The sequence below is a fragment of the Phyllobates terribilis genome, unplaced genomic scaffold, assembly GCF_046119375.1.
Source record: "Phyllobates terribilis strain yellow unplaced genomic scaffold, ASM4611937v1 Scaffold_30__1_contigs__length_15301838, whole genome shotgun sequence".
Taxonomy (NCBI): domain Eukaryota; kingdom Metazoa; phylum Chordata; class Amphibia; order Anura; family Dendrobatidae; genus Phyllobates; species Phyllobates terribilis.
The window spans coordinates 8,737,347-8,762,220 of NW_027362790.1; the positions used below are offsets into that span (position 1 = coordinate 8,737,347).

At 42.7% G+C, this 24,874-nt stretch overlaps 4 non-coding genes and 1 pseudogene across 4 annotated transcripts; all 5 read left to right on the forward strand.

The window, feature by feature from the left end:
• Positions 1-549: 549 nt before the first annotated feature.
• Positions 550-757, forward strand: LOC141179815 (U2 spliceosomal RNA; annotated as a pseudogene).
• A 6,585-nt stretch (positions 758-7,342) lies between these two features.
• Positions 7,343-7,531, forward strand: LOC141179870 (U2 spliceosomal RNA). Its single transcript, XR_012255816.1, has one exon. It is a non-coding gene; the product is annotated as a U2 spliceosomal RNA (small nuclear RNA).
• A 1,095-nt stretch (positions 7,532-8,626) lies between these two features.
• LOC141179487 (U2 spliceosomal RNA) lies at positions 8,627-8,817 on the forward strand. The gene has a single exon (XR_012255498.1). It is a non-coding gene; the product is annotated as a U2 spliceosomal RNA (small nuclear RNA).
• A 2,294-nt stretch (positions 8,818-11,111) lies between these two features.
• LOC141179632 (U2 spliceosomal RNA) lies at positions 11,112-11,302 on the forward strand. The gene has a single exon (XR_012255629.1). It is a non-coding gene; the product is annotated as a U2 spliceosomal RNA (small nuclear RNA).
• A 1,098-nt stretch (positions 11,303-12,400) lies between these two features.
• Positions 12,401-12,591, forward strand: LOC141179488 (U2 spliceosomal RNA). Its single transcript, XR_012255499.1, has one exon. It is a non-coding gene; the product is annotated as a U2 spliceosomal RNA (small nuclear RNA).
• Positions 12,592-24,874: the final 12,283 nt, after the last annotated feature.

Consider the following 24,874-nt stretch of genomic DNA (forward strand, 5'->3'; position numbering starts at 1 on the left):
AGATCTCATAAGATCTGCAGTATGTCCAAGGGATGGTTGTGGAGCGAATGACACGGTGAGGCACCTTATGTGGGATTGTAATTTTGCGTATGATGTGTGGAAAGGTGTGGGTGGACTGTGTAAAGGGGTTGCTGGTGTGAAGTTTATTGATTGGAGAGTGACTATGTTTGGTTTTGGTGCTAGTCGTCGTGGCCTAGAAAGGATGATGTGGTTTATTATGGTGTGTGTGCAGGAGAGCTTGTGGGATGTGAGAAATTTGTGTGTGTTTAAAAGAGTAAATTTAACAGTAAATGATTGTATTAGGTTGATCTTAGCAAGACTATATGTAATCTATTTGTGGGATACAAGAGAAGGTGGTGGTGGTGGAACAGATTCTGAAGGTGTGTGGAAATACCTTAAGTGGCAGGATATGGTTAAATACCGTTGATATTTTTTCTGGAAATTTCTCTGGCATAGGATTACTTGTTTGTATTTTTGTTGAATAATACTTTAATAAAGAAGCCACAATGATGTTTATGAAGTGGCAGTATAACTTATGACGAAGTCTGGTTAACTGTTTGCTTATATCTAAACCTGAGTGGTTTTAAAAAAAAAAAAAAAAAAATCTGTTCTTATCAGTTTAATATCTGATACGTCCCCTATCTGGGGACCATATATTAAATGGATTTTTAGAACAGGGAGATGGAAAAAGAGCTTGCTCTGTCCACTCCACGCATTGACCTGGTATTGCAGTATCTCCAGGACCGGTGCACCCCTTCTTTAATGCAGTTTCTAAAATCAGAAAGAATTGAATTCAATGTTTTTTGTTCATTTTGTTTGTTTGTCGGATTTTGGGATGGACTCTTTGGCTTTGCTTTTCTTCTCCTCATTGGATTTTTCATGTTCAAAGTTGCAGAAGCCAGATTACAAGCTCATTTTGGTTCAACTTCAGCAACTGTGCATTGCATTGCCATGTAATGTAATGCAATGCTATCTATCTAGCTCTCCCTCTTTACTTCCTTTTGGATAAACAGACATATTAGGCAAGCATTTTGGAGCTTTCACCTAAATAACTACAGGTGGTGAGATAAGCTGCACAATATAATTGACCTTTCAGTATATTGTTGCACACACACCATCTATTTAGCAAATGCCCTTGTTATCAACAGCAGCCTTTTAAACTCACCTGAGCTAACAGGTATGTGCGCTGGTTACTCTGCTGCGCTTAAAATTTCTTTTTTGGTTTGCTACAATGCCTTTTCTGAAATGTCTCCCTCTGCTGGAACACTGACTTCTTTCATTTAATGCCTGCAGACTATAAAAGAGAACCCAACCCAAAAAGTTTGGTTGATTAGTATGTGGCATTCTGTTAAACTGTTGCTTATGGCGGTCTCTGTGAGCTTCTCAGTGACATTCAGCCAGCCAGGTATCCTGCCTGCAGTAGATGGAATGTGGCAATGGAACGCTGGCTGCGCGTGTCATAATAGGCTCTGAGCCTTTATATACCTGCGCACAGCAGCAGCCACCTTCAGTCTGCTGCTGGACAGCCAGCAGCAGCAGGAGAGGTAAGTAATCAGCAGCCCTCCTGCTAAGGGTAGACAGCTGCTCGTTCCACCCCACCCCCCGCCTTAATTGGTTCTCCTCCCTTCCAACGGTGTTGAGGCGGGTGGGAACAGCAGGGGGTGAGGGTGCTGTGTTTAAAGAGGTGGAGTTATGCAGATGTAAAACGCGTGGATTGCAGCAGCAGCAAGCCGAAAAGTGCAGGCATGTAAGGGATCTAGAGGTTGACAACATGTCTTCTTAACGGGAGTCCAGGAGCTCATCTCCACAAATGGACTTTTCAGGATCCTTGGGTGGCTCCGTAGTTCGAAACCAATTCTGGTTATCGCTTCTCGGCCTTTTGGCTAGGATCAGGTGCAGTGATCTAACGGTTGCTGCCTTGGTCTCGGCTAGGAGGTGCCTGGGGTACCCGACTTGTTGGCCTTGGGGGATCGCTCTCTCTTAACGGAGGGAGCTTCACCCCCTTGCAGTTATTGGCAGGTCGGCTTAGTCCCCGGACAACGGGGAGCGATCGCGTCTTGTCTTCGGGGCGACCCGAGGAAATAAGGGCGTTTTCCTTTGCTGAGCTTTATCGCTTAGTGGGCTGTGTAAGTTCTTGTGGTACCCCTCCCTTGGTCTTGGGTTTGTTCCTGCTTTTGTGGGATTCATTCCCTTGTTACTATTGGGGGAGGGCTTAGTCCCTGAGGTCCGAAAATGCCTTTTTCATTTGGATTTGCGATGGGGGAGACTCCACTGTGACAGTCCTTTAGAATCATGGTGGATGAATGCCAGCGCCATGAGAAGAATCTGCAGTACATCGTGCATGAGATTCTTTTTGGGTTCTTCCACCTGGAGCGAGATAAGATCCTGTGTCTTTACGATCAGGAATTCCGTGGGCGATATACCATTTCCTTTATGGCTAAATCATGCTGTGATAATATCCATGCAGCACTGATGGTTGCGGACAAGGACGATGAGAGACTGAACGGGCTGAGCTTTGACTTCCTGTACGGTGAAGAGGAAGTACCCTTGGTGATCTTCATGTACAGCCAATTCGTCTCTGAGGGCGATATCGAAACCTTTTTGAAGCGTTACTGCAAGTCAGTGCGCTTCTCACATGATATCCTCAACTCCCAGCGCTTCTGGAATGGGAAGAGGAAATACCTGGTGAAGTTCCATCCAGATCAGAGCGGCATTGGTGGTCTTCACCACCCGCCTGCTAATTTTGCCATTGGTAATGTCAGGGGATTCCTACGCTACCCAGGAATGCCCCTTCAATGCCGGAATTGTCATGAATATGGGCATACACGAGAAAATTGTACAAGGGCTCATGTAGTCTTTTGCAACAAGTGCGGTACACCTCCGCTACGTGTGACTCTGAGATCGTATGTAACCTATGTGGGAAGGCAGGTCATGCCTTCAGGAATTGTCCGAGCAAAAAGTCAAAAACATATGACATGTTTAAATCAGGTCAACTGACTATCCAAGAATACTTCGGAGGGAGTATTACTACACCTGCCCCTGGACCTGGGTTGGCGCACGCTGATGGGTCCGGACCAAATCCTTCAACGGCTCCGCCAGAGGGCACGCTGGTAGTTCCACAGAAGGACGGTCGTAGGGGATCCATAAGATTAACCGAGGGTTCGCTCTCTGTGGAATTGATCGATGTTCTGGCTCTAGATGTTGCCGTATCTCAGAGTCAAGAGGAAGGGTCCTCATCCAGCATGAATGCACCACCGGCATTATGTGGAACTGAGGAGACCTCTAGTACCCCGATTAAGCAAGCACCCAGATTCGCCACACCATCATCGGTGATCTTGGGTAAGGGCAAAAAGGGTACGCTCCTTAATCGATCAACCAGTGTGTCGGAAAGAGAGACCTCTAGGGCGCGAAGTAAAAAGGACCCGGCTAAGACCCAGTCGAGCCCTGGTCCTCAAACCAGAAGTCGCAGTAGTTCCGTGACCAGAGCAGAGGACAAGACGACACAGAGGGATGACACCCGTTCCATAGACCAGACCGCCATGAGGACTGCAGATGCACAGGACTTGGAAAAGATGGACAGCTCCCAGCCTCTGAAAAGGCAACGGGAGGACGTAAAGCAACCTGATATCCAAAGAAAACACGGATGTCGAGGTCCAGATGAGGAGCCAAAAGTGGATGATGCCTTTTTGCCTGCTTCAGATCCCGGTAATATTAAACAAATCCTGACCCTGGAGATGCGGAGGAGGAGGTGCCGTGTATTGACTTCTTCCCATCTTCAGATCCTGATTCTTCTTAATGTCTGTTCCTCTTAAAATCTCCTCACTAAATGTGAGGTCCCTAAAGAGCCCTACACGTAGGGCTGCTTTATTTTCTTATTTAGAGACATTGGACTTTGATTTCTGCTTTCTACAAGAATGTGGTATACAGAGTCATTTAAATTATAAGGACTTAAAAGAAGACTGGAAACTGGGCGCTTCTGTGTGGTCCGGTGCTAACGACTGTCGTGCTGCCGGAGTTGGACTACTTTGCCGTGGACATTCTACCATCATTCAATCTGTGACTGAAATTATACCTGGCAGAGCTATTTTAATACATCTTGTTTTTAATGGACTTTCTTTACGTTTATTAAATGTGTACGCTCCTCCTGGGAAGCAGGAAAGGGCGGATTTACTTGAAATATTGCCATTATTTTGTGTTGGGTCAATCCCCCTGCTAGTGGGAGGAGATTTTAATTGTTTACGTGATGGGGAATCCCGGCAGGGTGGGGATGTGAATCGTAAAGACCGTACCTCCTATTTGTTGAAAAGTTTAATTGATGATTTTAGATTACAGGACTGCTGGAAGGAACTCTTGCCGGCGGATCCAGGTGTTACATGGTCCAATGGAAGAGTTTCTTCTAGAATTGATTTCATATTTGCTTCTACTGCCTTTAAACCTTGTAAATGTTTTCTTTTATCTAATTTATTCTCTGATCATAACGTTTTATCTGTGTTTTTAGAGTTAGCAGGGGAACAAAATACCTCAAGAGGCCCATGGAGATTAAATACAACTCTCCTAGAGGATATTGATATTCAAAAGAGGTTTGTGCAGGCCTACCAGTGCTGGCAATCAAAGAGAGACCCCCGCGCCTCGATGCTGGATTGGTGGGAGAGCATTAAACCTAAGATTAAATTATTTTTTATTAAGGCAGGGAAAATGAAAGCAAAAAAGAAAAAGCAGTGGTTTTATGTTTTTAATATGAGATTACAAGTACTCTTTAAACTAAAAGAAGTTGGTATTGATGTGGATGATGATATTGCAAATCTTAAATCTGAAATAAAAAATGCTCTTAATGAAAAAGGAAAACAAATAATTTTTAACTCCCATGTACAGCACCTGGAGGAAGGAGAGAAATGCTCTCGATTCTTCTTCAAAAAGGTAATGGGGAGGAGGGACGCAATCCTAAATCTTGAAGGTGAAAATGATATTAAGGGTATGTTAGGAAAAGCTTTTAATTTTTATCAACTTCTTTTTAACACTAAAGTTATAGATCCATCCTTTTTAGAGTATGCTATTAATTCCCTTGATTTTAAGTTAGATATTTTAGACCAGGGTGTTTTATCTAGGGATCTCACCAGTGAGGAACTTTTACAGATTTTTAAAAGTTTCTCCAGTGGGAAAGCCCCTGGGGAAGACGGTCTACCGATTGAGTTTTATCTGACTTTTTGGGGAATTTTAAAGAACGATATGTTTTTATTGTTTAAAGAAGCTTTTAATACTAATAAATTACCCCCATCTTGGAGGAGAGGTCTGGTATCTTTAATATATAAAAAAGGGGATAGGAGCCAACTTAAAAACTGGCGGCCTATTACGCTTTTAAACCTTGATTATAAAATTTTAGCTAAACTTATTGCAGTCCGTTTAAAACCCTTTATAGCCAAATTAATTCACCCTCACCAGGTATGTGGTGTTCCCGGAAGAACCATAGCTGAGTCCCTCAACATAATTAGGGATACCATATGGTATTCAAAAGAGAGAAGTCAAAACCTTGCTATTTTATCCTTAGACTTTGAAAAAGCTTTTGACAGGGTATCGCATGAATTTCTTTTTATGGTTCTTAAAAAAATGGCATTTCCAGAGAACATTTTAACCCGCATTATGCTTTTATATCATTCTTGTTTTAGTCAAATTTCTGTAAATGGGTTTTTAACGAAGGGGGTTCCTCTATTATCAGGGGTGAAACAAGGGTGCCCTCTCTCACCACTGCTCTTTATCTGTGTTATGGAACCACTATTAACCATACTGAGAAAAGATAAAGTAATTAAAGGGGTACCTATTCCCGGGAGTAGGGGTATGCAACTTAAAGCCCTAAGTTACATGGATGATGTTACCATACTATGTCCAGATTCCACATCTCTGAGGAGGGTATTGAGAAACACACAATTTTTCTGTGAAGCCTCAGGTTTTAAATTAAATATAGATAAATGTGACTGTTTTAATGTGGGGGGATGGGACTCCTCTTTGACCCCTGGGATAGTGATACAGAAAAATCACATAAAAATTTTAGGAATTATTTTTAACCAAGCCAATGAGGGGGACCCTAACTGGGACTCTGCAATGGATAAAATAGAAAAAAAGATCTCATTGTGGAATTTAAGGAACCTTAGTATGGAAGGTAAAATTCTAATTATTAAAGCCGTTTTAATTCCCATTATGTTGTATGTTGCAATGGTGTTTCCCCCTTCCAATTTACAAATCAAGAAAGTAACAAGAATTGTTTTTATGTTTTTATGGGGTTCAAAAATGGAAAAGTTAAAAAGAGATCTGATGTACAAATGTAAATCTAATGGAGGTAAAGATGTACCCAATTTTTTTACCTTTTTCCATATAAAGTATTTCTGCTTCTGTTTTAAGGTTTTTAAATCTGATGGCATTTTTAGTTATTTTTTAAAATATGCAGCAGGAATGATTTTTAAAAGGTGGTTTAGCCTACCTTTAAGTTCTCCTGTGCTCCTGTGCCCACCTAAACAGTATGTGATACTTGAGAAAACGGTCAAACTTTTAGGTCTCCAGGAACTGGAGCCTGATATATTGGGGGAACAAAGGAAGGTATCTATTGCTTGCAGACACTCTGAGGACACAATTCCTGTCTCCAATTTTTCACAGGCAAGGTCCAAAACGGTGTGGCGAAATGTGTACGGGAAATATCTTGCAAATGTACACAAGGACCTTGCCTGGGCTATCGTCCACCAGTGCCTCCCTACCCGTGAGTTTCAACATAGGCGGGGGCTGGTGGCGAGAGCCAAATGTCCAAGAGATATATGCGGGGAAAGTGAGTCTGTATTGCATCTCTTTTGGAATTGTCATTTTGCACAGGAGGTTTGGAGAAAGGTAGGCCCACTTTTAAAATGGGCATGTGGCCTGAAAGATTTTAATCACTTTTATGTCTTTTATGGTCTTTTTAAGTGTCCAAATTTTAAACAATTCCGAGTTGCCTGGATTATTATTAATTGTTTTAAAAATGCCATGTGGAAATTTAGAAATATTTTACTCTTCAAACATGATCATATTGATTCAACAGACTGTATAAAAATTGCTTTAAGTGAAATGTATATTTACTATCTCAGAGATAAAAAACTGTTTGGAGCAAAAGAAGCGGCTTCTATGTGGTGTGTACAATTATGGAACACAATTAGTGGTAATTAAATAAACCCAAGTGCATCTGTAATTATGATTTTCATAATTGTTACAATGGTTTTATGATGGTAAATTGTGTTTTTACAAAAAACTTGAATTGATTATTATCATGTTTTATCATTTTATTGTAATGTTATAAATGTTCTTTTTTAAAACCTTTGTAAATATACTTTTGAATCAATAAAATTGCGTTGAAACCTTATCTGTTCTTATCAGTTTAATATCTGATACGTCCCCTATCTGGGGACCATATATTAAATGGATTTTTAGAACAGGGAGATGGTAAAAGAGCTTGCTCTGTCCACTCCACGCATTGACCTGGTATTGCAGCATTTCCAGGACCAGTGCACTCATTCTTTAATGCAGTTTCTAAAATCAGAAAGAATTGAATTCAATGTTTTTTGTTCATTTTGCTTGTTTGTCGGATTTTGGGATGGACTTTTTGGCTTTGCTTTTCTTCTCATTGTATTTTTCATGTTAAAAGTTGCAGAAGCCAGATGACAAACTCATTTTGGTTCAACTTCAGCAACTCTGCATTGCATTGCCATGTACTGTAATGCAATGCTATCTATCTAGCTCTCCCTCTTTACTTCCTTTTGGATAAACAGCCATATTAGGCAAGCATTTTGGAGCTTTCACCTAACTAATTACAGGTGGTGAGATAAGCTGCACAATATAATTGTTCTTTCAGTATATTGTTGCACACACACCATCTATTTAGCAAATGCCCTTGTTATCAACAGCAGCCATTTAAACTCACCTGAGCTAACAGGTATGTGCGCTGGTTACTCTGCTGCACTTAAAATGTCTTTTTTGGCTTGCTCCAATGCCTTTTCTGAAACGTTGTCTCCCTCTGGTGGAACACTGACTTCTTTCATTTAACGCCTGCAGACTATAAAAAATAACCCAACCCAAAAAGTTTGGATGATTAGTCTGTGGCATTCTTTTAAACTATTGCTTATGGCGGTCTCTGTGAGCTTCTCAGTGCCGTTCAACCAGCCAGGTATCCTGCCTGCAGTAGATGGAATGTGGCAATGGAACACTGGCTGCGCGTGTCATAATAGGCTCTGAGCCTTTATATACCAGCGCACGGCAGCAGCCACCTTCAGTCTGCTGCTGGACAGCCAGCAGCAGCAGGAAAGGTAAGTAATCAGCAACACTCCTGCTAAGGGTAGACAGCTGCTCGTCCCCCCCTTAATTGGTTCTCCTCCCTTCCACCGGTGTTGAGGCGGGTGGCAACAGCAGGGGGTGAGGGTGCTGTGCTAAAATAGTTGGAGTCATGCAGATCTAAAACGCGTGGATTGCTGCAACAGCAAGCCGAAAAGTGCAGGCATGTAAGGGTTCTAGAGGTTGACAACATGTCTTCTTAACGGGAGTCCAGGTGGCCATCTCCACAAATGGACTTTTCAGGATCCGAGGGTGGCACCGTAGGCCGAAACCAATTCTGGTTATCGCTTCTCGGCCTTTTGGCTAAGATCAAGTGTAGTATCTGTTCTTATCAGTTTAATATCTGATACGTCCCCTATCTGGGGACCATATATTAAATGGATTTTTAGAACAGGGAGATGGTAAAAGAGCTTGCTCTGTCCACTCCACGCATTGACCTGGTATTGCAGCATTTCCAGGACCAGTGCACTCATTCTTTAATGCAGTTTCTAAAATCAGAAAGAATTGAATTCAATGCTTTTTGTTGCTTTTGCTTGTTTGTCGGATTTTTGGATGGACTTTTTGGCTTTGCTTTTCTTCTCCTCATTGTATTTTTCATGTTAAAAGTTGCAGAAGCCAGATGACAAACTCATTTTGGTTCAACTTCAGCAACTCTGCATTGCATAGCCATGTACTGTAATGCAATGCTATCTATCTAGCTCTCCCTCTTTACTTCCCTTTGGATAAACAGCCATATTAGGCAAGCATTTTGGAGCTTTCACCTAACTAATTACAGGTGGTGAGATAAGCTGCACAATATAATTGTTCTTTCAGTATATTGTTGTGACGCGCCCCCTGGGCCATATTCTTTAGGGGAATACCCGGAGCCGGATCAGATGGGGGTTGTAGTCTCCGAGTGGCTGTGACCCGGTCCGTGCCCAGGGTGTCAAGCTCAGAGTATGTGGCAGTCCTACAGATGTTACAAAGTTCGTTATGTCGACTACGCCACCCGTTGGATTGCGGTCACTACGGCCGCCGCTGCAGCAGGGTCCGCTGAGGCTGATGGTGTTGGTGCAGCTTTAGATGGTATAACCCCCAACGGGAGGGGTATGGCCTCAGGGGGTCAGGTGCAGAGGATGGGGGTTGTGGTGGTGCAGCGTAGATGATAATGAGAGACAGAGTCGGGTTGTGCAGTTCAGGGTTCTTTACTTACTGCAGATGTTCCGGTCACTCCGGCCTTGAGTGACCACCCGAGCCGTGCTGCGTCCACCAGGTCCTGGATTCAGCCAACCCCCAAGCAAGTCCGGAGCGTGTCCCTGAGCTCTCCTTCTTGTCCTTTCTTCTGGCCGTCCCCACCAGGGATCCACCTAGGTCCAGCTCCCTCGGGCCTTCTGTTGGGAGACCCTTGGCCTTGGGTTCCCTGACCCTACACGTGGTCTGCCTTCAGGGTGGATGTGGTGGGTGGCCGTGGCAGATCCTGCCCACGGCCTCCGGTCTCTGGCTGAGGTATACTTTAGCCCCCACCAGTTTGGGATCCGGTACCCTTTCGCCAACTCTTCACCCTGTGGTTGTACTTGGGTTCTCAGAGTTCCTTCTGTCTCCCCCTCTGGGTCTTTCTTGCTCCTCTCTCTCTCTCTCTCTCTGGGGCTGCTCTGCTCTTCTCCTCTCTTCCTCTGACTTCTCACAGACTGACCCTGATCTTAGATGGTGCCCACCTTAAATACTCCCTCTATGTGTGAGCTCAGGTGACCAGCACCCAATGAGCTCCTAACCTTACCCAGGCTGCTCCCCCTATCTGCCCCTACACTACTTGGGATGTACCACCCCCCTCCCACTCCAGCCAGGAACAGACTCGGTCGTACCTGCACATTTCTAAGTGGGAGTATCGGTGGTCTGTTCCTCGGAAATGGGATGTGTGTAGTGCATGCAGCTGACTGAGCTCAGTTCCACACTCCATCCTTACCCGGGAGTGGAATATCACACCTCTGGGTTGAGGTGCAATACCCCTGTAGCAGCCGAATCCTCAGGGTGCTACAGTTGCACACACACCATCTATTTAGCAAATGCCCTTGTTATCAACAGCAGCCATTTAAACTCACCTGAGCTAACAGGTATGTGCGCTGGTTACTCTGCTGCACTTAAAATGTCTTTTTTGGCTTGCTCCAATGCCTTTTCTGAAACGTTGTCTCCCTCTGGTGGAACACTGACTTCTTTCATTTAACGCCTGCAGACTATAAAAAATAACCCAACCCAAAAAGTTTGGTTGATTAGTCTGTGGCATTCTTTTAAACTGTTGCTTATGGCGGTCTCTGTGAGCTTCTCAGTGCCGTTCAACCAGCCAGGTATCCTGCCTGCAGTAGATGGAATGTGGCAATGGAACACTGGCTGCGCGTGTCATAATAGGCTCTGAGCCTTTATATACCAGCGCACGGCAGCAGCCACCTTCAGTCTGCTGCTGGACAGCCAGCAGCAGCAGGAAAGGTAAGTAATCAGCAACACTCCTGCTAAGGGTAGACAGCTGCTCGTCCCCCCCTTAATTGGTTCTCCTCCCTTCCACCGGCGTTGAGGCGGGTGGGAACAGCAGGGGGTGAGGGTGCTGTGCTAAAATAGTTGGAGTCATGCAGATCTAAAACGCGTGGATTGCTGCAGCAGCAAGCCGAAAAGTGCAGGCATGTAAGGGATCTAGAGGTTGACAACATGTCTTCTTAACGGGAGTCCAGGTGGCCATCTCCACAAATGGACTTTTCAGGATCCGTGGGTGGCACCGTAGGCCGAAACAAATTCTGGTTATCGCTTCTCGGCCTTTTGGCTAAGATCAAGTGTAGTATCTGTTCTTATCAGTTTAATATCTGATACGTCCCCTATCTGGGGACCATATATTAAATGGATTTTTAGAACAGGGAGATGGTAAAAGAGCTTGCTCTGTCCACTCCACCCATTGACCTGGTATTGCAGCATTTCCAGGACCAGTGCACTCATTCTTTAATGCAGTTTCTAAAATCAGAAAGAATTGAATTCAATGCTTTTTGTTGCTTTTGCTTGTTTGTCGGATTTTTGGATGGACTTTTTGGCTTTGCTTTTCTTCTCCTCATTGTATTTTTCATGTTAAAAGTTGCAGAAGCCAGATGACAAACTCATTTTGGTTCAACTTCAGCAACTCTGCATTGCATAGCCATGTACTGTAATGCAATGCTATCTATCTAGCTCTCCCTCTTTACTTCCTTTTGGATAAACAGCCATATTAGGCAAGCATTTTGGAGCTTTCACCTAACTAATTACAGGTGGTGAGATAAGCTGCACAATATAATTGTTCTTTCAGTATATTGTTGCACACACACCATCTATTTAGCAAATGCCCTTGTTATCAACAGCAGCCATTTAAACTCACCTGAGCTAACAGGTATGTGCGCTGGTTACTCTGCTGCACTTAAAATGTCTTTTTTGGCTTGCTCCAATGCCTTTTCTGAAACGTTGTCTCCCTCTGGTGGAACACTGACTTCTTTCATTTAACGCCTGCAGACTATAAAAAATAACCCAACCCAAAAAGTTTGGTTGATTAGTCTGTGGCATTCTTTTAAACTGTTGCTTATGGCGGTCTCTGTGAGCTTCTCAGTGCCGTTCAACCAGCCAGGTATCCTGCCTTCAGTAGATGGAATGTGGCAATGGAACACTGGCTGCGCGTGTCATAATAGGCCCTGAGCCTTTATATACCAGCGCACGGCAGCAGCCACCTTCAGTCTGCTGCTGGACAGCCAGCAGCAGCAGGAAAGGTAAGTAATCAGCAACACTCCTGCTAAGGGTAGACAGCTGCTCGTCCCCCCCTTAATTGGTTCTCCTCCCTTCCACCGGTGTTGAGGCGGGTGGGAACAGCAGGGGGTGAGGGTGCTGCGCTAAAATAGTTGGAGTCATGCAGATCTAAAACACGTGGATTGCTGCAGCAGCAAGCCGAAAAGTGCAGGCATGTAAGGGATCTAGAGGTTGACAACATGTCTTCTTAACGGGAGTCCAGGTGGCCATCTCCACAAATGGACTTTTCAGAATCCGAGGGTGGCACCGTAGGCCGAAACCAATTCTGGTTATCGCTTCTCGGCCTTTTGGCTAAGATCAAGTGTAGTATCTGTTCTTATCAGTTTAATATCTGATACGTCCCCTATCTGGGGACCATATATTAAATGGATTTTTAGAACAGGGAGATGGTAAAAGAGCTTGCTCTGTCCACTCCACGCATTGACCTGGTATTGCAGCATTTCCAGGACCAGTGCACTCATTCTTTAATGCAGTTTCTAAAATCAGAAAGAATTGAATTCAATGCTTATTGTTGCTTTTGCTTGTTTGTCAGATTTTTGGATGGACTTTTTGGCTTTGCTTTTCTTCTCCTCATTGTATTTTTCATGTTAAAAGTTGCAGAAGCCAGATGACAAACTCATTTTGGTTCAACTTCAGCAACTCTGCATTGCATAGCCATGTACTGTAATGCAATGCTATCTATCTAGCTCTCCCTCTTTACTTCCTTTTGGATAAACAGCCATATTAGGCAAGCATTTTGGAGCTTTCACCTAACTAATTACAGGTGGTGAGATAAGCTGCACAATATAATTGTTCTTTCAGTATATTGTTGCACACACACCATCTATTTAGCAAATGCCCTTGTTATCAACAGCAGCCATTTAAACTCACCTGAGCTAACAGGTATGTGCGCTGGTTACTCTGCTGCACTTAAAATGTCTTTTTTGGCTTGCTCCAATGCCTTTTCTGAAACGTTGTCTCCCTCTGGTGGAACACTGACTTCTTTCATTTAACGCCTGCAGACTATAAAAAATAACCCAACCCAAAAAGTTTGGTTGATTAGTCTGTGGCATTCTTTTAAACTGTTGCTTATGGCGGTCTCTGTGAGCTTGTCAGTGCCGTTCAACCAGCCAGGTATGACACGCGCAGCCAGTGTTCCATTGCCACATTCCAGCTACTTCAGGCAGGATACCTGGCTGGTTGAACGGCACTGAGAAGCTCACAGAGACCGCCATAAGCAACAGTTTAAAAGAATGCCACAGACTAATCAACCAAACTTTTTGGGTTGGGTTATTTTTTATAGTCTGCAGGCGTTAAATGAAAGAAGTCAGTGTTCCACCAGAGGGAGACAACGTTTCAGAAAAGGCATTGGAGCAAGCCAAAAAAGACATTTTAAGTGCAGCAGAGTAACCAGCGCACATACCTGTTAGCTCAGGTGAGTTTAAATGGCTGCTGTTGATAACAAGTAGAGATGAGCGTTGTTTGACTCGAGCTGTTCGCCAATCTCAAATTCGAGCTGTTTTGGGCGGTGTTCGAGCCGTTCGGCGAACACGAACGATTTGAGAAAAATTCGGCTGTTCGAGGTTATGTTCGATAACTGTTCGTGCACCAAAATCATAACTGGATTTTTTCTCAGTAATGATGAAAATTAATGTTAATACGCAGTTTGAGTGTACAGCGGGGCGGGGGGGGGGGCAGGGGATGGATCTCTGCAGGAATAATGAAGACCTCCATTTTTTTTTCTCTTTCCCGCATTTACAGTGGGGAGGTGCAATCTGTCAGCCTATCAGCAGCGCACACACGGAGCGAAGTGCTTTTTTTCACACAAGCAAGGGCATGTGTCATTGGCAGTGTATGTCACATGTCCTTGCCCTATAAGACCAAGCCATTTTCCCCGTCGCCACCATTTTCTCACTGCTGCAGCTGCGTGTTAGACGGCACCGCTGTTGCTGTGTGCGCTATACCTTGTTCATTTCAAGCCAATTTTCGCACAAATCTACAGATAGCTTGGGAGTAGGGAATAGTTGTGATTGCAGTCCTTTTAAGGACTAGGTTACAGCATTTCCTACGACTTTTATCAGGCAGGTCTGTGCTCTTAAATAGATAGATTGTGGGAGTAAAGACTAATTGTAATTGCAGTCCTTTTCAGGACTAGGTTACATCAGTTCCTATCAGTTTTTGCCAGGCAGGTCTGTGCCAGTGCTGTGCAAGTTTTTTTCACAGCATTTGGCTGAATCTAGCAAAGCTAATCCTTTTTGGCCTATTGCAGAGTGTGTTAGTCAGTGGAGTAGCCTATCTGTGTTGCATTGCAAGATATACCACCTGTGTATAGAATACCAATTTTTTTACTGCACCTAGTGAAGTAAAATCTTTTGGGCATAGCATCATTCTATTAGTCCATCTATACTGACCTCCATCAGGTTGCAAATTGAATATAATTTTTTTCTGCATCTAGCTCTGAAAAAATATTTGGGCTTCTAGCAGTGTGTGGAACTTGTTCTATTAGTCCATCTATACTGACCTTCATCAGGTTGCAAACTGAATATAATTTTTTTCTGCATCTAGCTCTGAAAAAATATTTGGCCTTCTAGCAGTGTGTGGGACTTTCTCTATTAGTCCATCTATACTGACCTCCATCAGGTTGCAAATTAAAAATAATTTTTATCTGCATCTACCTCTGAAAAAATATTTGGGCTTCTAGCTGTGTGTGGGACTTGTTCTATTAGTCCATCTATACTGACCTCCATCAGGTTGCAAACTGAATATAATTTTTTTCTGCATCTAGCTCTGAAAAAATATTTGGCCTTCTAGCAGTGTGTGGGACTTTCTCTATTAGTCAATCTATACTGACCTCCATCAGGTTGCAAATTAAAAATAAATTTTATCTGCATCTACCTCTGAAAAAATATTTGGCCTTCTAGCAGTGTGTGGGACTTTCTCTATTAGTCCATCTATACTGACCTCCATCAGGTTGCAAATTAAAAATAATTTTTATCTGCATCTAGCTCTGAAAAAATATTTGGCCTTCTAGCAGTGTGTGGGACTTGGTCTATTAGTCCATCTATACTGACCTCCATCAGGTTGCAAATTAAAAATAATTTTTTTCTTCATTTATCTCTGAAAAAATATTTGGGCTTCTAGCAGCGTGTGGGACTTGTTCTATTAGTCCATCTATACTGACCTCCATCAGGTTGCAAATTAAAAATAATTTTTTTCTGCATCTAGCTCTGAAAAAATATTTGGCCTTCTAGCAGTGTGTGGGACTTTCTCTATAAGTCCATCTATACTGACCTCCATCAGGTTGCAAATTCAAAATAATTTTTTGTCTGCATCTAGCTCTGAAAAAATATTTGGCCTTCTAGCAGTGTGTGGGACTTTCTCTATTAGTCCATCTATACTGACCTCCATCAGGCTGCAAATTAAAAATAATTTTTATCTTCATCTACCTCTGAAAAAATATTTGGCCTTCTAGCTGTGTGTGGGACTTGTTCTATTAGTCCATCTATACTGACCTCCATCAGGTTGCAAACTGAATATATTTTTTTTCTGCATCTACCTCTGAAAAAATATTGGGCTTCTAGCTGTGTGTGGGACTTGTTCTATTAATCCATCTATACAGACCTCCAACAGGTTGCAAACTGAATATAATTTTTTTCTGTATCTACCTCTGAAAAAATATTTGGGCTTCTAGCTGTGTGTGGGACTTGTTCTATTAGTCCATCTATACTGACCTCCATCAGGTTGCAAACTGAATATATTTTTTTTCTGCATCTACCTCTGAAAAAATATTTGGCCTTCTAGCAGTGTGTGGGACTTTCTCTATTAGTCCATCTATACTGACCTCCATCAGGTTGCAAACTGAATATATTTTTTTTCTGCATCTACCTCTGAAAAAATATTGGGCTTCTAGCTGTGTGTGGGACTTGTTCTATTAATCCATCTATACAGACCTCCATCAGGTTGCAAACTAAATATAATTTTTTTCTGCATCTAGCTCTGAAAAAATATTTGGCCTTCTAGCAGTGTGTGGGACTTTCTCTATTAGTCCATCTATACTGACCTCCATCAGGTTGCAAATTAAAAATAATTTATATCTGCATCTAGCTCTGAAAAAATATTTTTTTCCTTCTAGCAGTGTGTGGGACTTTCTCTATTAGTCCATCTATACTGACCTCCATCAGGTTGCAAATTAAAAATAATTTTTTGTCTGCATCTAGCTCTGAAAAAATATTTGGCCTTCTAGCAGTGTGTGGGACTTGTTCTATTAGTCCATCTATACTGACCTCCATCAGGTTGCAAACTGAATATATTTTTTTTCTGCATCTACCTCTGAAAAAATATTTGGGCTTCTAGCTGTGTGTAGGACTTGTTCTATTAGTCCATCTATACTGACCTCCATCAGGTTGCAAACTGAATACAATTTTTTTCTGCATCTACCTCTGAAAAAATATTTGGGCTTCTAGCAGTGTGTGGGACTTGGTCTATTAGTCCATCTATACTGACCTCCATCAGGTTGCAAATTAAAAATAATTTTTTTCTTCATTTATCTCTGAAAAAATATTTGGGCTTCTAGCAGCGTGTGGGACTTGTTCTATTAGTCCATCTATACTGACCTCCATCAGGTTGCAAATTAAAAATAATTTTTTTCTTCATTTATCTCTGAAAAAATATTTGGGCTTCTAGCAGCGTGTGGGACTTGTTCTATTAGTCCACCTATACTGACCTCCATCAGGTTGCAAATTAAAAATAATTTTTTTCTGCATCTAGCCCAGCCAATAGTTTTGGCCTAATACCACAGTTTGGCCACTCAGCTCTGCTCGGTTACCATCCATTGTTTTTTTGTGCAAACAACTCCAGAGTTGTGAATTAGTTAACCACCAAAATGAGTGGAAAAAGGCCTGCTGCTGGTGGAAAGGGGAATAGGCGTGTTGGGAAGGGGAAAAAAGGTTGTGTCCGTGGGGTAGGTGCAGAAGAAAGACCATCTTCCAGCCAAACTAAAATGTCTACTTCTTTTAGCGGACAATGTGATAAGATCCCTTTCTTACGGCCACGCCAATCGCTACAAATTCCAGATGAGGCACAAAAACAGCAGGTGCTTCAACGGATATCAAGTGCTCCTTTAAGTGGGCTCTCCTCCACATCAACTTCAACATCACAAATACTCCAGTCCTCAAAGGTGTCACCCAAATCGCACTTGCTTCCTCACAGCTCCCAAATCTCCAGCTGCCCGTCTGAGTATGAGGTAGAACAGATGGTTGAGTCTGCAGAGCTGTTTACTCATACTATAGCCTGGGAATCAGAGGTCGACTCCAGCGCTTCTGTGTATCCAGAAACAAGAGGGGATTGTAGGGAGAGAAAATAGGAAGCGCAGGCTTCTAAGTGTAGTAGTTAGATTCCAAGGGTATATACTCAGTATAAATCCACTCACCTATTTGGTATCTTGAGGTAAAGCATGTAAATCCAATCAGTGGATCACTCCATTCCTCTTTCCATTCAGTTTGCTGCAGAAATCTGGGAGCTGATGAGAGCACTGGACAGAGCTTTCATAGGCAATACCACTTTGTAAATGTTTTTTCCCAGCAATATGCGCTCCTGAAGGATGATGATGGAACTTGATATTCGGATTCAAAGAATTTTTATTTCAAACTAAAATACAACCGGTTTCGACTTCTTTGAGTCTTCCTCAGGTATAACATCATGCATATAAACAGATCTATCTACACACATTTTATAGCAGATATCCCTGCTTGTCATTTTGGGTGGAGACTGAAAGATCTGTTTTTCAGACACACCCAGATACTCAGATATGCAGGATTTTGCACTCTGAGGAATCTAACAAAACCCATATACTAAATGACTTTCATACAGTTTAAAAAAAAAAAAAAAAAAAAAATTTTTTACACACAAATTTTTTCTTTTTTTTTTTTTTTTCTCCTTTCCTTCCTTCCTTCACACAGAAAGTATTTTCTTTTCTAAAAACACTATAAATATAATTATAATTTTACCATATATAAAATGTCTTCTAAAATGTTATTGAACATACTAAAAGTTTGATTTCATACAGAAATGTAAAATCCTGCAAAAATGTACATTATGACAAAATTTAAAACCTTTTCTTTCTTCATATTAAAACCATTATCAAATACAATTTAGTAGAAAAAAACAAAATATATATATATATACACATATATATATACATACATACACATATATACACATACATGCACACATGCATATATACACACGAAAAAATATATATATATATGCATGCACATGCATACCTGTCGACATTTGCATGTCAAATACCCTCTATAATATCATTTAATCCATCTGGGTATAATGTACCCAGACGGAAGATCCAATATGATTCTTTCCGGTTTAAATTTTGTACCCTATTAGTACAATTCTCAGGTATTTGCTCCAACGGGGTCACGGAAATATTAAATATTTTATTATGCTTCAAACATAAGTGCCGAGATAAGCTCTGTTTTAAAAACCCATTTTTGGTATTGTGCCTGTGGCCATTCATACGGGATCGTAGGGACTGGATGGTCCGACCCACGTATTGCAGGCCACAGGTACAGGTAATGACATATATTACAAAATCACTATCACATGTTAATTTTTGTGTGATTGCTATAGTTTCACCCGTACTGTACGATGTAATGTACTGAGTCATATGATTGATGATTTTGCAGGTACAACATTTTCGGGAGCCACATCGATGGACCCCCGATTTGAAAGCATCCGTTTTATTTGTCCTAGTTTTTTCTTTTTTCTTAATACATTCCTGTTCCCCATCTTTGGTCATTCTGAGATTACTAGGGGCAATTATACCCTTCACTGTTTGGCCCCTACGAAAGGTAATATTGGGTCTATCTGGTAGAAGTTTTTTCAAAAATGTATCCTTTTTCAACAAGTACCAGTATTTATTTAAAATGTTTCTTATCTCCGTATTACTACGATTGAAAGCGGTAATAAAGTTATACTGCCACCCATCTTTTTTTCTTTCCTTATTCTTATTAATTATCTGCTTGGGCTTTTCTCCTCCTTCCTTCGTTATCCCCTCCTCCACATCCTTATTTTTGTTATTCTCTCTAGATAAGCACTCCTGCTGAGTTCTTGCTAGATTAGTTCTGTATGCTGCCATAATTAATCGTTTTGGATATTTCTTATCTGTAAACCTATTGATCAGAATTTTTGATTGTTCCACATAATCTTCCTTATTTGTATTATTTCTCCTAATTCGACGAAATTGGCTATAAGGAATGTTTTGCTTCCATTTTTGATGGTGTGCGCTCCGAAAATCAAGGAAGCCATTAGTATCAGTTTTCTTAAAGTACGTTTTAGTGCTGATTTTTTTATTTTTATGGGATATTTCTAAATCGAGGAAATTTATTTTTTCTTTATTGACCTGTGCAGAAAACGTGATCCCCCAGTCATTCCTATTTAATGTCGTGATGAATTCTCGAGCTTCAACCTCAGTACCTTTCCAAAAAATGATTAGATCGTCAATATAGCGACGATAATATAATATGTTGTTACAGTGGGGGTGCTGACACAAGGGCGATGAGGACTCGAAGCATCCCATGAAAAGATTTGCAAAACTTGGGGCTACCCGAGTCCCCATCGCTGTGCCAAGCCGCTGTATATACAATTGCCCCTGGAAAGTGAAAAGGTTATGTTCCAATATAAATTTTAGACCCATTATTAAAAATCGTCTCTGATTTTCTGGCATATCTACTATCCCATTCAAATAATGTGAAACTGAATTGATTCCCAATATGTGTTCAATATTGGAGTAGAGAGCATGTACGTCTAAGGTTATGAACATGTAATCTTCTTCCCATGCAAAATGTTCACATTCTTTTATTAATTGACTGGAGTCTAGGAGAAAAGAGGGTAATTTTCTAACTAGATCCTGTAAGTGCAGATCGATGTAATGTGACAGTTGACTGGTTAGTGACCCTATACCCGAAATAATCGGTCGTCCGGGAGGTTTCACAGGGTCTTTATGCACCTTTGGCAGGTGATAAAAGAGGGCTTTATTTGGATTTTTGTTAGTCAGGAATCGTTTTTCCCTTTTATTTATGATGTCTTGTTTGAAGGCAGTGTCTATCAACCTATGATATTCTTCAATATGTTTTTTGGAAGGGTCAACATCTAATTTTGTCATAATGTACATTTTTGCAGGATTTTACATTTCTGTATGAAATCAAACTTTTAGTATGTTCAATAACATTTTAGAAGACATTTTATATATGGTAAAATTATAATTATATTTATAGTGTTTTTAGAAAAGAAAATACTTTCTGTGTGAAGGAAGGAAGGAAAGGAGAAAAAAAAAAAAAAAAGAAAAGAAAAAATTTGTGTGTAAAAAATTTTTTTTTTTTTTTTAAACTGTATGAAAGTCATTTAGTATATGGGTTTTGTTAGATTCCTCAGAGTGCAAAATCCTGCATATCTGAGTATCTGGGTGTGTCTGAAAAACAGATCTTTCAGTCTCCACCCAAAATGACAAGCAAGGATATCTGCTATAAAATGTGTGTAGATAGATCTGTTTAGATGCATGATGTTATACCTGAGGAAGACTCAAAGAAGTCGAAACCGGTTGTATTTTAGTTTGAAATAAAAATTCTTTGAATCCGAATATCAAGTTCCATCATCATCCTTCAGGAGCGCATATCGCTGGGAAAAACATTTACAAAGTGAATCCAGACGAGGAAATGATCTGCACTGATGCCCAGAATCTTTATGAGTCGGATCCAGGACCAGACGCAGAAGGTTCTGACCATAATGTAGACCCTCATTCCCAAACTGTAACTCCTGTTGGTGGAGACAATGAGGAAGACGATGATGAGACTCAAATACCTGATTGGAGCGACAACTTTAGTTTTTTGTCAGGGCAGGAACAGGTTGGCTCTGAGGACGACGGGTGTGATAACGCACAGGGTGATGATGATGAGGTTGGAGATCCCACTTACTGTCAACCCACAGTCAGGAAAGAGATGAGGTCAGCAGAGGAGGTGGAGGAAGATGCTAGTGACGACGAGGTCAGGTTGCGCCTTCCTGGACAGAGACGTAGTACTGGAAGCACGTCAACAACTGCATCCTCAAACACAACTCTGCCTCTCACCACAAGTCGTGGTGGCTCTTCAGGTCGCATGGGTGCTACGCCTTGCATAGCCTGGGCATTTTTTCAGATCGATAAAGATGACCCAACTCGTGTTATCTGTAACATTTGTCAGCAAAAGCTAAGTAGAGGCCAAAAAATACATAGTTTGAGTACTTCATGCATGAACCGGCACATGGACATGAAGCATAAGTTGCAGTGGGAAGCTCAGTGTGCTACAATGCGGCCTAGCCGGCCGGGCCAACCACCGTCTGCCATATCTTGTGCATCCGCGGCCTCTTCATCCTCTGTGACTGGGGGGACAGCAGTCACACCTGTTTTGGGGCGCAGACCTGCCACCTCTTTACCCGCAACAGCCAGCGTGATTGGCAGGTCATCATTTTCTTTGGAGGTGGTAACACCAGCTGGTGTTGAGCGCTGTCCGACATCGATAGCACCACCTTTGGATCAAGGCAACCTAACATGTCCGCCTGCATCTTCCTCACAGACCGGCAGTTTGCCGGGGACACCCTTATCAACCCCGTCTAAGCACAATAGCCAGCCCTCGGTCCCTCAGATGTGGACAAGTAAAAGACCATTTCCTCCTAGCCATGAGAAAGCTAAGAGGTTGAATTTCACCATCTGCAAGCTCTTGGCTACAGAAATGCTGCCTTTCCGCCTGGTGGACACAGAGGATTTTCGAGACCTTATGTCCGTCGCAGTGCCCCAGTACCAGATGCCCAGTCGGCACTACTTCTCAAAGAAAGGTGTGCCTGCGCTCCACCAGCATGTCGCACACAACATCACCGCTTCTTTGAGAAACTCTGTGTGTGACAGGGTGCATTTCACCACAGACACTTGGACGAGTAGGCATGGACAGGGGCGTTACATGTCGCTGACTGGGCACTGGGTAACTATGGTGACAGCAGGACAAGGGGCTGCTGTCCAAGTCTTGCCGTCCCCACGAGTTGTGCGTCAATCCTCTTTATGTCAAAGTTCCTCCACTGCTTCTGCCTCCTCAACCTCCTCTCGGTCTTCCACCTGCACCCAAAGCCTGTCTGGTCATGCCACAAGCTTTCTAACTGCGCAGAAGGGATCCTGCACACCTCCTTACTATGCTGGCAGTAGGGCTCAACGTCATCAGGCGGTTTATACTTTGAAATGTCTGGGAAATGTGAGTCACACAGCTGAGGAGTTGTGGTCAGCTCTGGAGAACCAATTTCATGAATGGTTGTCTCCACTGGACCTGAAACCAGGGAAGGCCGTGTGCGACAATGCTGCAAACCTGGGTGCGGCCCTTCGCCGGGGCAATGTCACACACGTGCCTTGTATGGCTCACGTGTTGAACCTGGTTGTCCAGCAATTTTTAGCCCACTATCCCAGACTAGATGGCCTTCTGCAGAGGGCACGGTCGCTGTGTGCTCACTTCCGCCGTTCGCATCCCGCAGCTCAGCGACTTACATCTCTACAGAAGTCGTTGGGCCTGCCACTTCACCGGCTAAAATGCGATGTGCCTACCCGGTGGAATTCAACTCTGCACATGTTGCAGCGACTGTGGCAGCACCGACAAGCCCTGGTGCAATACGTTCTGACGTATAGCCTGGGCCAACGAGATCCAGAGGTGGGGCAAATCACGCTGGAGGAGTGGTCTCAGATCAGGGACCTATGCACCCTTCTGCACAGTTTTGAAATGGCGACGAAGATGTTTAGTGCTGACGATGCCATTATCAGCATGACTATTCCGGTGATTTACATGCTGGAGCACATGTTAAACAGAATTCGGAGTCAGGTGGTGGCACAAGAGGAGGTGGAGGAAGTAGAGGAGGAGGAGTTGTATGCGGAAGGGCTAACATCTGCAAGGTCCAGACGGTCGGCAGCACCAAGGTGGCAGGCATGTGAGGGTGGGGGAGATGGTTTTACCAGGGCGCATAGTAGCAGCCAAACTAGTGAGGAAGGTGCAGGAGCCCAGGAAGAAGTGGAGGACGAACTGATGGAAGACTCATCAGATGAGGGAGACCTTGATCACATTTCTGTTGTGCGAGGTTGGGGGGAGAGGACAGAGGAAGGAAGCATGATTGTTACCTCGCCACCAACACAACAGGGACTTGGTGCTCCTGGATGCGCAACACACATGAGTGCCTTCTTGCTGCAGTACCTGCAACATGACCCTCGAATTGTGAGAATTAGAAATAATCCTGACTACTGGGTTGCCACACTGTTAGATCCCCGGTACAAAAGTAAATTTGCAGAAATTATTCCTGCCATAGAAAGGGATGCACGCATGCAGGAGTATCAGCAGAGACTGTTGCAGAATCTTACATGTGCTTTTCCACAAAACACCAGTGGTGCACGTAGTGAATCTCACAGTTCCAACTTGCCAACCGTGGGACCGTCAAGTGTTCAGCACTCAAACCGTAACAGAACCACAGTATCTGCTGGTAACATCAATTTTGCGGAATCATTTCACCACTTTTTTAGCCCATCCTTTGCAAGGCCACAGGAGACAAGAAGTCTGACACATAGTCAACGCCTAGAGACGATGGTACAGGAGTATCTCCAAGTAAACATTGAAGCCATGACTGTGTCACTGGACCCTTGCTCTTTTTGGGCTTCCAATCTGGATAAATGGCCGGAGCTAGCCACTTACGCCTTGGAGATCTTGTCATGCCCCACAGCCAGCGTTCTCTCTGAACGTATGTTCAGCGCTGCTGTTGGTGTGCTGACAGATAAGCGCACGCGGCTCTCCACTGATAATGTAGACAGACTCCCGTTCATAAAGATGAACAAATCATGGATCCGAAACGACTTTTCTACCCCTGTGTCATCCTGGGGAGAGTAAAAGCTTGATGATTGGTTAAAATCACCCTACCAACCGTTTTAAGCTTTCAAATTACTAATCATGTTTATCTGTATCTTGGCTGGAAAATAATTTGGGCTTTGTAGCAGTGTGCAGCACTGATTCTATTAGGCCATCTATAATAAGCTCCACCAGATTTAAAATTACTAATCATGTTTATCTGTATCTTGACTGGAAAATAATTTGGGCTTTGTAGCAGTGTGCAGCACTGATCCTATTAGGCCATCTATACTAAGCTCCACCAGATTTAAAATTAATAATAATTTTTAGCTGCATCTAGCCCGGAAAATAATTTTGGGGCTCCGAGATGCGCAAGACACATAAGTGCCTTCTTGCTGCACTACCTGCAACATGACCCTCATATTGTCAGAATTCGAAGTAATCATGACTACTGGGTTGCCACACTCTTAGATCCCCCAAACTTTTCGATCAACCTTTTCATTTTAATAAAGACCAAAAAACTGGTCATTTTTGAAATTATAAGCATTAGCAGGTTATTAGAAACTGAAATCAAACAGTTTTCAACTCAAAACTTTATTCTAGGTGATGTTACATTTTCACATAGGACCCCTTGTTCGAAAGGAGCTTCTGAACTCTCTCGTCCATTGAATTTGTCAGGTTTTGGATGGTTTCTGCTTCAATTGTTTTGCATGAGGACAGAATACCCTCCCAGAGCTGTTGCTTAGATGTGAACTGCCTCCCGCCATCATAGACACTCCTTTTGATGATGCTCCAGAGGTTCTGAATGGGGTAGAGGTCAGGGGAGCATGGGGGTCACACCATAAGTTTGTCCCCTT